At 32.0% G+C, this 13,169-nt stretch overlaps 1 long non-coding RNA gene across 2 annotated transcripts in view; it reads left to right on the forward strand.

Moving 5' to 3' along the window:
- Positions 1-13,169, forward strand: part of LOC111765170 (uncharacterized) — a 153,415-nt gene that overhangs the window by 43,697 nt on the left and 96,549 nt on the right. For both annotated transcript variants that reach the window (XR_011648693.1, XR_002797575.2), the window contains exon 2: positions 8,795-8,840. This is a non-coding gene — a long non-coding RNA (uncharacterized lncRNA). The remainder of the gene's footprint in view (positions 1-8,794; positions 8,841-13,169) is intronic.

The raw sequence follows: 13,169 nt of genomic DNA on the forward strand, positions 1-13,169 counted from the left end.
TGAAGAGAGAGCCAGAGAAAAAAGGGCTCAGTTTGAAAATACGAGCCATCAGTAATTTGATCCAATAATACATGAGCTTGTATTACTACACTTAGGTAAGTGAGATTTCATATTTTCATGGAATGTTTTTGAAAATCACAAGTCAGCAATTTGAAATATTTCTATTTGACTCACTGAAGCATAAAGAATAAAAAATAGTTTTTTCTGAATATAATTTCGTGACTCATAGTTTTGGAATGTGTTGAAGTATTAAAAATTTATTTATCTTAAAATATGAAACAGTATGAGTATTAGCCAATTCATAGAGATGAATAAAAGTGTCTCCATAAGTACAATATAAATTGGCAGAAGGGAAAAATATTTTGTGGCAAATAGAAATAGTACCCTATGAATCTTGTTTCCTATTAACCAGGCAAACCAATTTCATTTGTAGGAATAATGAAGGAAGAAAATCTGATCAAGGATTGTCACTGATTCCTGGCCTAGTAAGTCTACATCTTCATGCACGGCAGCACAGATAGGAATCTTTCTTCTGCATTATGTTGTAACTCCCTTCTTTCACCAGTATGTCCCGAGCACTTAAAACTTGCCAGGCATGATAAGCAAACACAGAATTGGTCCCACTTCATGAAGCTGACAGTCCAGTGGCAAAGGGAGACTGTTTACTCAATATTCACACAAACCAAAGTAAAATTTTAACGACTGGAAAGGAGGATGGAAAGTGAATAATTAGGCAGGGAGGATGGAGGAAAGCCTGTCTAAAGAAGTAATACTTAGCTGAAATTGGGAGGATGGACAGAAGTTAACTAGGCAAAAGAGGAAGAAAGAGAGCTATGCCATATCTTTATTCTGCTGATACACGTTTCCAGTACAGGTGAAAATCACACATGCAAATTACACTATCAGTTTCAAAATGCTGGTATTTGGGTTGGAAAAGAAGGGGAAAGGAATGCGTTGGGTGGAACTTTGGCTGTCATCTGGTATTTATTCAGCATGTGGCTTACATTCCAGAAAGTTCCAGAAAGGGAGTCAGATAAACATTTAAGCAAACAAGTATATAATAGTAAGGTAGTTAGGTAGTAATAAGTGCTATGAAAAATAATAAAGCAAAACAAGCAGATAGTATAAAGGGAGGTGGCTAGGGGAAAAGGAAAGTCCCCACTAGGCAGAAACCAGGATGAAGTGAAATAGTTCTGTCCTGTTTTCTTTTTTTAAGAGATAGAGAAAAAGAGAACGGAAAACACATGGAAACTGGTAATACTCATTCGATCTAAATTGGAGACTTGCTGTCAGTTTCATTGTGGTTTTTTTTTTTTTTTTTTTTTTTTTAACCTTCCTGTACATTTGTTTTGAAGTATTTACAAAAGAATTTTATGAAGCATAAGTTTTCAGTTAGTGGGAGGGTTTTAGTGTTTACAAGGTCCTACAAGGATCCAGTTTAGCACTAATAGCAAAGTAGGAGTGTCTCTGAGACAAGCCTGGAGAAGTGGATCAGTGTTTAAGTTAGCAGGTCCTTTTCAATCAACTCCATTAAGAAGCTCAATCTTTCTTTCAAGAGTAATATTAGGAAAACATAAGACATTGGAGAATTTTTAGCACATGTGTGAGTGATATAATTGGAGCTGCATTTTTAAGAGGTTAATAACTTTTCCATTTATTCAAGAAATTTTAAGCCAGCAACTACCAGTTGCCAGATTCTGTTCTAGGTTTCAGGTGTCGAGTGGTGAAAAAGCCAGATAACTCTTTATACTGAGAAAACTTACAGTCTAGAGTTGGTTGAAAATTTTGGAGTCAACTATAATGCCCTCATTAGCTAGATATTTTTAAATCCCTCCATGAGTTGTTTGTTCTTTACCTTTAGCAACCTACATATTGACGTCTTTAACAAAAAATGGGCAACCATCTTGATTCTAATGTCCTGTAGAACTTTGTTATCTTATTATTTTGTGTGTGTGTAAGAGAAAACTAGGGTTGTGTATAAATTAATAGTTTCTTATATTAAATTGAAAAGTTTCACTTGTATCAATGCAATATTTATATAATGTTTTTCCAGTTTTTAGACTTCTAGTATATCAAGGTCAAGAGGTCCTGAACCAAGGACAGAAGAACCATGTGAGAACCACGTTTATTGCTAAAACAAAACAAAACAAAACATACCACCCATTTCAAGTGTCATTTGATGATTGGGACTTTACAGCATTTGCCAAAAAAGGGCTTTAGAATTTAAGTATCCGTGTAAAGTACACTTCTAATTTTTTTTTTCTCTTTTGGATATGTTTCTTTTGTCCACGAAACACATCCTAATTGATTTGATGCTGTGGAGGACTTGAAATAAGTGATGCAAATAAATAACTCTTATTCTACTGACCATATAAAGGAACTCCATCCAATTCAAAAGATTGATTTAAGATATTCTTTTGAATACTTTCCTCTGATTTTAATATTTCCTATTGATGCTGTCACTTTCTTGGTGCTTTGTTGTTTTCTACAGAACTTAACTGAAGCCTTAAGAGGCTTAAGAGACTAATGAAGTCCATTTCTCTCCCCTGGAAGAAAGGTGTATTAGACTCTATTATTGACCCCTTCTCTTTAGTTGCATAAAAAATAGGGGTACCTACTCCAGTGTCTCAAATGATATACTGGACCCAGACATAAATTGGATAGATGCTTAAATTTTATTTTAAGTAATTCAAATTGATACCATAAAGAATAAGCAACCTTATATTTGCCATAAAACTGTAGTACTTATCTTTCTGAAACATGATAGATTTGACATCTTAAAATATAGTTTATTATACTATGAAAAAATAGCATTGTGTCCAGACTACAAAATCTACCGATGAATCCTGAATTTAAAAATGGCCAGTAAATATCTATCCTTCTCTTAATTACAACTTTGATAATGACAGGTAGATGATTTGTAAGTACCTTTTCAGATGCTTGAAGCTTTATAGCCAAATAGTGATGTTTTAACAACAAATCTGAGGTGCAAAGTGAAAATAAAATTGTTAAAAGAATTAAATGAAGTGTTGGGTTTTAAAGAGATAGTAACAAAATCTAGAACTTAGCTGAGTTTGCCTACCATTTTACATTGCCAAATTTCTACTTCTGTTTATAACTTTTACTGTTTAGCTTTTTAAATTATATGCTTGTTAATATTGGCATATACTTTTAAGATACCATGGGTAATATGAACAGTTGACTGAATTGTACATATTTTTTTCTTATACAAAGACCAAAATATTGGTAAAACACTGTTGAGTGTAACAAAGGATAACTTTTTATGTCCCAATATTAGTATTGATTAATTTCTATTGTTTGATTGGGATGAGTTATAAAATGAAGAGTAAGATAAATTTGTGAGTGATAAAGAGCAAGAACCCAGATTTTAGAAAACAAGGGACTAGCTTGATTTTCTATTCTTTTATTTACTACTACGTAGGTTCAATCTCAAGGGGAAAACAGGATTATATTTCCAATTTGGAAACCTTTGCTTCACCTTTTTAACCCAAAATTTATAGCAGTATGCTGTAGTAGAAAAACAGATGACAAGTCTTAATCTCATTAAGATTTAGTGCCATTTATCTCATTAAGAATTAGATGAAGTTATGTATCTGATCATTTAACCATTCTGCCTTCACTTTCCTAAATGATATTTAGAATATTTAGGAGTGACAATGAGTAATTAGGAAACATGTTTTGAGGAATTTTAAGACATGGCAGAAACACAAATATTAAGGTATTATATAAAATATTAGGGATTGAGAGATTAGACATTATAGTGGACAGAGCATTATGTTTCAGTCTTGAGAGATCGTCATCAAGTTGGTGCTATAGGAACTGGGCTTGAGAGTGAAAGTGACTGAGAACAAAATCCTGCCTTCCAATCTTTGCGATGTTAGGAAGTCACTTAATCCTTTTGAGTGCCTGTTTCATTATCTATCAAATGCAGTAATAGTTACGAGTTTTAACGAATTCATGTAAGTGACCTGAGATGGTGTCCAAAGCTTCGTGAAGCTCAACAAGTCCAATTTCATGCCCTTCTTTTTCATTGTTGTGTTTTTCTTGTCAGATATTTACTGATAATATTTTTTCAAATAATTTGCTTTCAAATATATGTGCTATAAAAAGTTTTCAAAGTGAATATTGTTTTCCTAACTAGCAGAAAGGTAATGTGTAGACATAGAGTCTGTCTCTAATGCCCATCATTGCTAACCCGAGGTGATGATACTTAGAACCTTTAGGAAGCAATGCAACTTCATTTTTCTTTTCCTCTATTGCTCTGTTTAAAATCATGTCTTCCGCTTCTGTACCCCTCACTTTTCCCATTCTCCTCATAGCATATATCACCACCTGTTGTGTTATATTTATTTATGAAATAGTTTATTACTTTGGTAATATAAAGTCTGTGAGAGCAAGAACTTCTAATTGATTCTATTTTAATCAAAGGTATGAATCATTTTGTAATTTCTAAAAGTAAATGTTGAGATTTTTAGAAATAAATTCTGCACATTTCATTCTTTACAATAAAAAGAGAATATATTTAAAGATAGTACATATGTGTATATGTGCTTCAACAAATGGCAGGTAACATTTTCTTTGTAATGTAGGCTGTAAACATGGTTAAAAATTGTTCTTCCTGGATCTGAGTTATTTTAAAATATAGCATATTTTTCTAACAAGGAGTATATTTTGCCCTAAAGATTTTTTTTCCATAAAGGCATGGAACTTGACAGCTTGACAATATATTGTTGGGATGCTGCACTGCTTTTCTTAGATCTACTGACAAGACCTCAGTAGGGCCCCTACAAGTTGAATCCTGAAGCACTGGAAGGTGAACTTCAACATCTAAAATATGGGTTGGTTTAGTGCTTATTATTCCTCAAAAGGTAATAACAAGCCTTGTGGAAAAACAAAATAAAATATTCTATAATGATAAAGTTAGGCTTTACTCTTAAATATTATATTATATATCTTAATTTGTTTATATATCTGTAAAGGACTTATTTAGACAATCAAACATTTTTTAACCCAGTTGGCCTACAGATAATACTACCCTTTTTTTTCTCTTTTTCATTATTTATGGAATACGTTATTAGTTTTTGTATCAAACCATGTAGATAAGACCTTATATATTTAATAGTGTGTTATACCTGTACAAATGGAATAAAAATTAACATTTCTAGACAAATATGGCTATTAATTTCTGTACAATACCAGCTTAACATGGTACAACTGGGATACTTTATCCAAAATTGACAGCGCAGCTAAAGTTTCCAAAAATTCAAATTATATATGATATGTATATATACATATTTAATATAAAAAGTCCAATAAAAATATGTTATGCATCAGTAGTAGCAACAAGTCTCCCAGGTTCTGCAGATATCTGAACAAAATTATAGAAAGATCCGCACACTCCATTAAAAAATAAAGAAAAAAGAGTAAAAAAGCAGAATCCTGGAAAACAGCAAGTTCTGTTACTGTTATGGTACCTGGCACCATTTTTTATTAGCTTCTCAATCATCATCTGGAAGAAAACATTCTGGAATAATGTCATTAAAAACAAGTCTGATATGCTTTATGATACATAGTGACCATGCTAATACTATACTTTTAAAAATTTTATTCTAATAAACATGCTAAATATCATTCCCTATATATCATTATAAAGAGCATGCTTACATTGTGTTAGAGGTACACAGTGTAGACATTATAGATGGTTGGTTTCTGTGTGTTTCTGGTAGAAATGCAATGGTTTAATTTTGCTCCTGTTCTTCAAATGGTTGGAGCAACTTGTTCTACTTGAAGACTATAAACTTGTTGTGATCTCTTAATATGGTGAAACAACGCAAGCCTTTAGGAATGAATGCTTAAATATACTTATACAATATTTAAAATTCCATAGTTTGTTGAAACTGTGTTTTTCTTAATTAGGAAATTTGTTAAATGCTGTTAACATTTTAAAAGGCAATAGTTTCTTCTGTATAAGAGAGGGAGGGGAGAAGCAGGAAAAGAGGTTTTATCAATTTTATATTAAAAATAGTAACTTGACCTATCTCTTCTTTGTTTTTTTCCATTCCTCTATGGAAATAGGTGTATAAGTTTTGCAAAATCTTGCCTTCTGTGGTATGGTAATCTTGCCTTAAATTAGGAGTTATTTATAACATATATGCACAATTCAAGTATCTAGTCAAGGATATTTGGGAAAATACATAAATATAATAGCTTGTATATGTGTCCATGCCCAGTAGTACATACTTTGATTAATTCATATATCTGTACAATAAGATTGAAGTATGCCCACGTTTTATTATTGAAAAATATACACACACGTCATGCTTTACTGATAGCTGTTAACTTCAAAAACATATTTCTAGTTTATTTTGTGATTTAATTTCTCTTAAATATGTTTGTGTTAAGTTGCTGAAATTTGGCACACACATGAATTACCTCAAGCATTCCTTCTTAATGATTTGAGCAGAATAAAAAAATTGGAATAATAAAGTCCAGCACATACATCTTATTATTAAGTAATGCTTTATGTCCTTAGAGATACCAGCTACTCTAGCAAGGTACAGAAGAAACTGAAATTATTTAAATCTCACAGCTTTGAAACACTTTTTATCTAATGTCTTTTTTATACCTGATACGGCTTTTACACCTAAGACATTCATCTTTTGACATGCTGCAAAGAAACATGAATTAATCACTGAGTTTGTCCAGCAAAGGAAGATGCATCTTTCTGATACTGTGAGCTACCAACATGGCAAATGCAAAGTTACTTCTGAGATTATAGCTTGGTAAAATATTTCCACAGCTATTTTGTTGCTGCTTGTTCAATTAAAATCTCTTAAAAGTCTAGGCCTTGATACTCTACAGATATGGACTTTATTTTTACATAATGTTGATTTTGTCATTACACTTTCTGAAAACTTAGAGGCTCTCATGAGTTAACAGCAAAACAAACTGAGTAGAGGTTATTATGTATCTTTTGAAAGCATATACAAGAAATGGTTCATTAACTGTTGTATCCCACGCGCAAGGAGTGCACCCGTGAGGAGAGCCGCCCAGCGTGAAAAGAAAGAGCAGCCTGCCCAGGAATGGCGCCGCCCACACTTCCCGCGCCGCTGACGACAGCAGAAGCGGACAAAGAAACAAGACGCAGCAAATAGACACCAAGAACAGACAACCAGGGGAGGGGGGGAAATTAAATAAATAAATAAATCTTTAAAAAAAAAATTACATTTTATTAATTAACACTCTATATATTTTATAAAATGTGAAGTGTGGCCAGAGAGCAAGGGAGAATGAGTCTGTTGCTACTTATAATCGTGTAACTCAGTTTAGAAAGGGGAAGCATAAAGACTGGTAGGTTTTCTTTGTTCGATGTCTGCCCAGATTTTATATGAAGGACCAAAGGGTAGTATCCAGCTAGTAGTGTTATTGACTGATTTTGTTAGCTTTGTCACTGTATGTTTTTCTGCAAAGTTTCCTGCTTTCTATCCTTTACTTGTTAACAGTTTAAGTCCAGAATTCTGTCATCTAATTCTTTGGTATCTTCCTCCACCAAGGAAATTGGTAGATACAGTAAGTGTTGATGACACAGGCTGTTCATTCAGGCAGGAATATAAAACTTCATTGAGAAGATGGCACTTATAGAGCAGAATATACAATTCCCTTCTCTCTATTTCTTTCCTATCTTGAAAGCGACAAAGAATTAAATAACTTAGTGCTGTGGAATGATCATGAGGCTGGGAGACAGAAATTTTACCCTCTGTTCTGCCATGAGCTAGCTATGTGACCAAGCTTTGCTTATCTTTAAAATGAGGGATTTCGATCATTTGATTTTTAAATTACTTTTCAGTTGTAAGACTGTAAATCTGTTCTGAGGGGAACAGAAATTTTTGTAGTCTTTCCCTATACCAGGTAATATCTCTATGAAATCCCTAGAAGATAGGGCTTTGGTCAGTCTGAACTGATATCTCATTATCATATCTATAAATGCATAGAGACTGTGTTTTTAATAATATAATATGTGCTATGAAATCTAAAACTTTTTTTAGTGTTATTATTTGTGCAGTTTTGCTTCTTAGCAATGTGGTGTGGTTTTAGTTTTTCCTTTTCACCTTTACCAACAGTCAATAGTAAAATTCCTAAGTTAGCTTATGAATAACCAGGAGATTCTTTTTTTTTTAATTATGGAAGTTGTAGATTTATGGAAAAATCATGCATAAAATGGAGAGTTCTCGTATACTGTCCTACTAATAACTCCTTGCATTAGTGTGGTGCCTTTGTTATAATTGATGAAAGAACGTTTTTTATAATTGTACTATTCACTGTAATCCCTAGTTTACATTAGGATTCCCTGTTTGTATTACACAGGCCTATGTCTTTTTTTATTTTAATTTTTATTCTAGTAATACACAACCTAAAATTTCTCCTTTTAGCCATATTTGAATATATAATTCAGTGCTATTAATTACATTCACAATGTGCTGCCATCCTCATCAGCAATTGGCAAAACCAAGAATCTTAAATCACTGCACCAATGCTCTACAGTAATCCAAGATGATCAAGCCATATCTTAAGTGTTTATTCTAATACTTGTATGCCCTTTGTCACTGTCAATGTTGTTGGCATCCTGTATATGTTTGGAGGAAACAGAAACTGCTTTGCCATGGTATATGGGACCCAAAACATAGAACACTAAAATTCAGTGTTGACTACCATATTAAGGAAGTCCTGCTGTCTTAGTATTCTCTATGTCATCTATTATCTATTTCTTTTGCAGGGTATTCTTCAAGGTTATTCAAAGAACATTTCATTCGCCTATAAAGGTAGGAAAAATAAATGTTTTCTGGTTATAAAATACATTGTATAGTTTTAGCTATGTTTCAAAATTTAATTCCCTTGAAAGATATAGATAGAATAGATACTGCTTATTCTGATTAAGTGAAAAGAGTGTTCCATCTGCTTATTTGCTAAACATGAAATCATCCAACACTTAAGCGTTTAATCCTCAGTTTGAAATTTTCTTCCGTACTATTGCATTTCATATATTAAATTAGGCAGAATTCATTCTTTCTTTTACATTTTTATATTACCCATGCCAGTATTTTATGGTATTTTAACATTATTATATATGATTTTCATATATCAGGAATGCAATTTAATATACATTGTTAACAAACTAAGATTTTCTTGTGTACCACAGTTGCTTATTTTTTTGCTATTCTAAACCTGTAGTATTTTAAGAAACAACCAAAATAACCCTAAGTATGACTAGTCGTCAGTGATTTAATAAAGTAAATGTTAATTTGGAGGCATTTACTTTAGTATTAGTTTAACTTTAATAGAGTGCCAGAAAATGCGGCCCCTTTCTTGGCTAGAGTGTATGTGAAGATAAATTTAGAATTCCTAGTCTAGTAAATACTCCTCTGATAATAGCTTAATTGTAGCTATTTCAAACAAAATTGTTTAATTGTGGTGAATCATATGCAAATTGTTCAGATGTAGGTCAACCCCTACTCCCACGTTCAAGTACCTCCTTTCTAATTCAGGACAAACTGCTTGGTGCCTAAAAGAGGCAGAACAGTACAGATTTAAAAAACAAAAACAAAAAAACAATGGGCCAGGAGTTAGAAAGTTACTGTGAAAATGGCAAAGTAGGCACATTTATTTATGCCTCAGTTGGTCTCTGATGCCTGCTGTGGGTCTATAGTGAACAGTTTCATCACTGCTAGTGAGATGGTAGCTGGCAAGTCATCGTGCATCTAGAACTCTAAGTTCCTCATTTGTAAATTACGTACAATAATATTATCCTTGACAACTCCTAGAACTGAGGTGAGAATCATGTAAAACAAGGAATTCAAAATGAACTTGTAAATCCTCTAATCCTGTATGGGAAGAGCTTGTTATTTGTGGTGCTCTGATTGAACAACATAGGAGAGAACCTCAGGTAACTGATGATTGGTGAGACTACCCTCTGGCCCTCTGGGGGTGGCGCTTCCTGAGATAATGCAATTGCAGAAGCTAAAGAAATCCTCATTTTTCTGGCTGTTACATTATGATACTAATCTATAGGTGCATTTGTGGTGAAGTAGTCTATCATTTTTTCATGAGTGGCTGAGTTTTAATGACTGTTTTTCATATTATCTACTATATTTTCAAAGAAAAGTTATTTCCAGTTACTAATACATTGAAAAAATAAAGGGTGCCTGGACTTGTTATCTTTTAACTTTAGGTGCTTATTACAAAAGTTTTTTGATAGAAAAATAGTGAGCCCTGATAGTTATTGATGAAAAAGTAGTATTTTGGCTTAAATTATAATAAAATTAGAATTCTGCCCTAACATAAACTTAATTTTTCAATTATAATTTTTCACTGGAACTTGAATTTTCAAGAATTTGAATTTGCATTTTCATAAAATATCTGATTTTAACACTTTCCAGAATTATTGAGTAAAAAAGTGACAACTTTTAAAAATTGTTATAGAAAAAAATTGACAGTTGAATACATTATATTTCTTCATATAGAAGTATATTTGATTTATTTAATAAAAAATAGAGAATTATGTAATATCAGTGATATTTGCCTCATAGTTACTTATTGCTAACATTTTATGTTTATTCTTCTTCTGATATGTAACTATCAATATCAATATGTGCACATAATGATTTCATAACATAGACATTATTGTGCTTTTAGTGTTTTTATTATGGACATCTGTCTACATCGATATATGTCTTCTATTTCATCCTTTTTAATGACTGTATATTACCAATTTTTAATATATATCCTGATTTATTTAATAGGTCCCTAATTATGTTTCTAAAATAGAACTTTAAAAATATAATGAAAAGAGGCCTTCTTCTTTCTTAATTGTGCTTTTGGTAGGTAGTCACATAAAGGACTAGTTCTCATTTTATTACAGTAAAGAGGCATAAAAGTTATTATTAAATGCCCATAAACGTACAGAAGAAAGGAAAGTAAATATAGGTATTCATGCAAGTTTACTGTACGTTTGTAAAACTGAAATTCTACTAATTTTTTCAGTGTCCTCCAAATGATACTTCTTTACATGAGCTTCCAAAGAAACTCTTTCCTACGTCCCAACTCCCACCAGTTGTCTTACAACTTTGGGAAAAAATAGATCTTATTCTATTATCTCACAGGTAAAAATTCATTTTGACGTTATCTTTTTATCCCATTGGACTGTTAATCCTTGGATGACTGTGTTATTCATCTTTGAACCTAATAGATCCTGAGTAAATGTTTGTTCAATTAAATTGGATTAAAGTATGAGAAAGTAGACGAATCAAGTAGAAATGTTAATCTTCCTAAAACTTTATAGAGTGCTACAATCTGACTCTCCATTATCCACAGAAAAAATCATAATCAAATCTGATGAATTAGACACATATAATGTGAACACTGGTTTTCAGTATACAATGAGAATTATTTTAAATAGAATTTGAATGACTCTTTGTGGTATTCATACCTACAAGTGAAGTACTGCAGAAAATATTTACAAATTTAAGAAAAAATTATTTTGTGGTGCTGAACTTTTAAATGCATTACTGCATATATTGGTCACAGTATCGTGTGGTGTAACATTTTTAGCATTTTAAAGATGACAGAGCTGAGATGAAGAGTTCTTCCAGGGTCAGTCAGTTCTAAAATAATGAAGCCAGAACTGAATGTCTGCTTCTCTTACTTCATAACTCTGTGGTAGAGGGGATGGGGCTAATAGCACTTTCACACATATTTCTCTTTTAGTTTACTGAAAAATTGCATTAAGTAAATTTAGCCAAAGATTATTAGCCTTTTACAATATTGGGTTCATTGTCTTTTTCATGACTGTCTTAGCTTAAATATGCTCTAAATTAAAATGTAGTACATTGCCAATTCCATTAATAGTGAAATGTAATATAGTGATGAGTTTAAAGGTTAGATATAGAGTACATACTAATTTAGAAAAATTACATAAAGAAAAAATAAATTGGGATGTCAAAAAATGACAAAATGAAAAGGCTTTGTTTTTGATGTTTTCCCTTTCATCACTGCAACAGGTGTTGCCCTGTATGTACAGTGGCAAGGCAATTTCTTTCATTTGTTCCTCAGTGTCTACATCCTTTTTTCCCCCCTGGTTATTATGTTTGTCTTCACAAAAGTTTTAGATCACAGTAATTCACATATCCAATATAGGGTACTCCCACATATTCAACATCAAACACTTTGTCTCTTCCCCAGCAATGATCTTTTAAAATATTCATATTATGTTTGCTGCAGCTGATGTACAGATATTGAAACATAGCTTTCAAACATGGTTTCATTTGGGTTTACATTATGGTTTATATTTTAGACTATACAATTTTCTAAATTTTTAGCTATCTTGTAAACTACAATGTAAACCTTTATCCATGTGGTGCAGCAGTGCTCCAAAATGTATTCACCAAATGCAGTGAATGTCCCATGATGATGAAAGAGGTTGTTGATGTGGGAGGAGTGGGGGGAGGGGGGGGGGTTATATGGGGACTTCTTATATTTTTTTTAATGAAACATTTAAAAAAATAAAGAGAGAAGAAAAGGAAAATATAGGATAATTAAAAAGCCATACTAAGATCCAGATTCTCTGACTACAGATACTTTTTCCCAATTTTATTAATGTGTGGGGTGCTTTAAGCTCTGCCTTAGTTACTTCTTTTGAAAAATGAAGATACAATTGATAATTGCCTTCCCTATCCTTCAAGATGATATATCTGAAAAAACTTTGTCAACTGTAAAGCATTATATACATATAAAATATTACTGTTATTGTTGATACCATAAAAAATGTATTGCATCCTTTAATATTGTAATAAAATTAGATTGAAAATGTGCATGTTTATTTATAAAATAGCAATGATATATAAAAGAAGCAATTCATTATATGAAATCTGTTAAAAGAAGGGAGATATTGACTTGAGAACTTTATGTAATACTGATTGCTACTCATGCCATGAATCTTTGATATTGTCTTAGCCAGCAAAAGTAGAGTTATTACCAGATTGAAGTATTGTTGATAAAACCTCTAATTTCACATTACTCTGAATTCCATGGTAATATAAATTTAAAATATAGTGAACAGATTTATCAATTTCATTCCCTTTACAGAAAAATTGACA

This window comes from Dasypus novemcinctus, chromosome 4, assembly GCF_030445035.2.
Source record: "Dasypus novemcinctus isolate mDasNov1 chromosome 4, mDasNov1.1.hap2, whole genome shotgun sequence".
NCBI lineage: Eukaryota > Metazoa > Chordata > Mammalia > Cingulata > Dasypodidae > Dasypus > Dasypus novemcinctus.